Raw genomic sequence first — 4,665 nt, forward strand, 5'->3', positions numbered from 1 at the left:
TAGTGTGTTTATTACGAAACTTTAGTAAATAAAAAGGGTTCAAACTGAAAGTCACTGTAATAGCTGTATATAAAGCAAAAAATCAAAATACAATATCAAATATATAGACTAAAGTTTACATGTAAAATACATTTCAAACGACAAATTGAATTTGTAATAAACTTTATCAAATATATAAAATAAAGTTTGATTTCTGCAGAAGAGTTGAGTTGTGTGTAATGAGTAATATTTAGAGTAAAAAACTATAGTTTAGCCCCGTGCAATCTAGCAAGACATATTCAGCTAGTTTGCTCAAATATGTCAAATAGTAGAAGTATGCATATAGTACATGCAAGGTAATATATGCATCTCCGATAAAAAGAATAAAAGTACTGGTAATAGCCACTCATGCAATAAACTCGATATTACCCAACATAGTTGCAACCGACCAATGTGAAATTTGAACAGAAAAATGTAGCCAGAATATCAAGCTTCATGGTACAGAGATCAAGTCATAAGCAAACATCAAGGAACAACAACGGATAATTGAGAAGCACTGTTAACTGTTTTGATGCAGTGTGCACTTATTAAGGTAACATGAACATGGTCTGTTGCCAAGTAATAGATTTATTTGTTGTTGCTTCCTCCCAATAATTCACATATGTAGTTCAAGAAGAAACTACACAAAACCGTGAGGCAGTGTGAGCTTCAAAGGTTCATTTCCAATACTCAAGGGCTTCTTTTTCTCAGTACTGGAATTAATCTTCTTTCGCTTGGTAGATTTACTTCCACCTGATTTCAAAATGTTGGATAAAATGAATACACTAGCTTCAGTACTCCATTGAAAACAAATATTCAAATGCAATTACACAAACAATAGAGAGTGACATAATGTTTTGTAAACCAAATTACAAACCATATAACAGCATAGATATAATTGTTAATTAGTTTGTGAAGTAAGCTTCCAAAATTATATATTTCAAATTCTTACCAGTACTGCCTTCAGCACAGGAATCCATTCTCCACTAAAAAGAAAAATAAAAGATATATCAAGATTAGATTTTGTACAAATAAAGTTAGTACATAATGTATAAAAAGCAAAAAAAAGTGGGCTAGATTTTTTTTTTCAAATACCTAATTATACATCAATAAGTGGATGATTGGATTTGGTACTTACTTTTAAATTTAAGCACATATTTTCTGGCAACATGTAATTAAATAATACACTAAAATATGCCACATGTATAATTAGTGTTAGCATAAAATAAATTCCCGCCTACCTTCTTCTGTAGTTTTCGTCCTTTGAATATATTTGTCCTGTTTTGTAGGGTTGTTTCCATAAATAGCTCAACTTCAGGCTTGGAGCGGATTGTTGCTTGGTATTCCCGATGATGGTAGGACTACAATAAAATATATCATGGAATCACAGTTCATATGTTATGAGGGAGACTTCAAGGTATAGTAAATTGACATGAAAATTTTTTAAAAAATGCATGAGACAATCTTCTCCACGGTCAACATTCATCTACAGCTGTGAGAAGAGAAGCAGGCATAGATAGAAAAGCAAAGACAGACAAACAAGTGCACATCCATCATGAAATTATGTGTAGCACACTGTACTTGTTTATAGTGGCTTCTAAAAAATAGAAAAAGCATGTTTTCAAATTAGAACTCTTCTCATAATGCGGATACCATATGAACTACATTAGGATCATACACATATCTGAAAATAAACTATAAGCACTTGAATTGATACATATGAAATTAGAAGAATGTGTGTTATCGAGTTTATACTCCATCTAGGTTTTTCAATACACATTACCACTCAGATGAATTTTATGTAAGTAAAGTGAGAAAATGGCCTGAATTCAAATAGGGCCAATAAAGATGCATAAAGCATATAAAGCATTTAAAATTAAGATAGTTGATCCACCCAGTGAACAAGTATGCTCAATTTTTGGACGACTATATCATCGATCCAATTTCATATCTTAACTATAGATTCTTTCCCAATTGATCAAGTTTGAAGCTTCAAATCCCCTCAACTTCAACACTGCTTGGTTCGATCATATTCATGTTGGCTGTCAACAATCTGCAAGCATAAACGACCTATATGAATCTAGACTAAGCTCAACGCGAGTTCCTCCTTTTTTTTTAAAAAAAAAGTTGATTGCGCGCCCAACCTTGCAACTATGGGATAGGAAGGTTGCATTAGGACTTGCCTTTTAAGGAGTAGAACCAATGAACGGCCTGAGAGTGGACCATGTAAGTTCATTGCAATAGGTCAAGTGGTTGAGGAATTTTGGCACAAAAAAATTGCATCTGGAAAAGAAAAGTTGGTATTCTAGCCAAAATAAACTGGTTGAAAACTACCAAACACACCAAATATAGTTTTTATTGTGGTTTCCTTAAAATAGTGGCCTTTTGAAAAATTGGATCCTAGTTGAAACAACTATCATATATCGGATTAACACCAAAGACCTAGGAAAGCTAGAGAGATTATTCAAAGGTTTCTAAAATCCTCCAGAGGATTACAATATGAATTGATGTCTCACACATCACAACCTTGGCTTGTCAACACTAGAAAAGAAATGCTTGACAACACATAGTTTCCTTATGAAGCAAGTGTCTTTGCATTGTCATGCCAGTTGACATGCGTTGGAGGATGTACGTAGGGTTAACCTTGCTTTTGATCTTTGCTTGGGATCTTTACACGCTTGCTATCCTCAAGAAATAAAGCACTTAAGTTCCTCAAGAAATAAAGCACTTAAGTTTGTGTTCCTCACACTTGATGTTTGTGCAATTAAAGATGCAATTAGATGACAAGGCTTATAAATTGTGGATATTACGAGGAGGTCGCCTTCATTGCTAATGGAAACTTTGTAGTTCCACAATATCTAGGATTGATGTCAACTTTATATGTAAAAAAACATCAAAATGAATTAACCTCTTCAAGAATTATAAGTTATATGTGTGTGTTTGTGTGTGTGTGTGTGTGTAATTTTTTCCAAAACCAAATAAATTAACCATAAGAAGAGGCTTTGTACCATGTACAAGGCTCCTAAACCCAAATATTTTGTAACACCTAGCTCCAAAATCATGGCCCAACCTTTCCTGCAAACAATATTATAGCCGTGGGGCTATAAGGGACTTAACAATCCAATTGGCATTAGACTGAACAACTGCAATTGTCCACGTCTCCGGACAATCCAAGCGATGATCAACCGTCTGACAATGCGCATTAGCTTGTCTACCTTATTGTTTCAACCACCATTGTTATACCATGTCTAATTTGAGACCTCAGATATAAGACGTAATGACTAATTAATGGTGATAACAAGTTGTGAATTAACAAGATCTAGATTTCGGTGCTCTGGTATAATTTGGACATGCTATTTATTGCTAGGGTTTATAACAATCTCTCTCTATCTATCTATCTCTGGGCAAGTGTTAATTACACTTATCTCTCTTTCTCCATACCTAGGACTCCTCTCAAAATATAGCAACGGCATGGATTAGACATACAATCAATCTAAATAAACCACATGTCCCAATTTGTAGTAGTAGGAAGAGTCTAATATTGGACCAAAATTGTTGATCTTATTTCTAAGAGGAGAATGGATTAGTCATTTCACCATGTCATTTGTGTATTTCTATTAACCCTTTCTTGAGTGCCATGAACATAAATGCACATGTTAAAAATAATGTATTTATTATGCAATTATTATAATAGCATTGTTCTTATCAAGTACCTTGCAAATACTTTAAAATTTCAATAATCATGTATGAATGGAAGCTTCTAAATAGATTACAAGATTATATTAATAGTATAAACGATTACATTGTCAGATGTGTAAATTTTTCTTGCAAAATTCAAATGATAATAAAAGTAGCTTTAATTTCCTCCAAGCCTGTTTTGTTTGATATTGCTAATGCAATGATATGACAAGACCAAATTAGATGCAGCACATATTCATTGGTAGAATGAAAAAGCAATGGAAGTTATGTACAAGTCCATATAGAAAACTAAATAAAAAGGTATTTATTAATTGCTAGTACGTCATAAATTCTGGTAGAAAATCAAGAAGCATAAACTCAAAAAACAAATCTGCTAGAGATCTTAGGATAAGTTGCAAACACTTTTTTTCAAAAGTATATCAACACTTACTTTAGACAGAAAAATAGAAAGGAAGTGAAGCCTGTGTAACAAATTTGATAAAGAAAAGTAAGATTGAATCACTTACCCAATCTTTTTGTCCAGTGGCCCTAATAGAGATTGAAACCTCCCAGTCTCCATCTTTGTAGAGCTTGTGTTCCTTCAACCATTGAGGAATCGAAACTACTTCTTTACTAGAAACCTCTTTCCGATTTGAACCTTGCACTTCATTAAATGGAATGGCATTAAGGTGCAACATCCAATGGTTGTTTGCCAAGCGGGAAGGTCATAGCAGATGTATTTCCTTCATCCTTTGAATCTGCATCACTCCCTATGAAAGGGACGTCTGACAGAGTTTCAGCAGAGTCATATTCAGATCCACTCATGGGGGCTACGCCCTTCGGGGCCTCACTACTCATGGATCTACGAACGAATAGTACAATAGAAGGGGATAGGACGAGACTATCTGCTACTCTCAAACTGCTCTGCAGAGAAATATTATTCTGACATAAATAGTGTAAACATGATAA

At 33.8% G+C, this 4,665-nt stretch overlaps 1 pseudogene; it reads right to left on the reverse strand.

The window, feature by feature from the left end:
* Window positions 1-478: 478 nt before the first annotated feature.
* On the reverse strand, window positions 479-4,665 carry LOC107280635 (uncharacterized; annotated as a pseudogene).

Source organism: Oryza sativa, chromosome 4 (genome assembly GCF_034140825.1).
Source record: "Oryza sativa Japonica Group chromosome 4, ASM3414082v1".
Classification (NCBI taxonomy): Eukaryota; Viridiplantae; Streptophyta; class Magnoliopsida; order Poales; family Poaceae; genus Oryza; species Oryza sativa.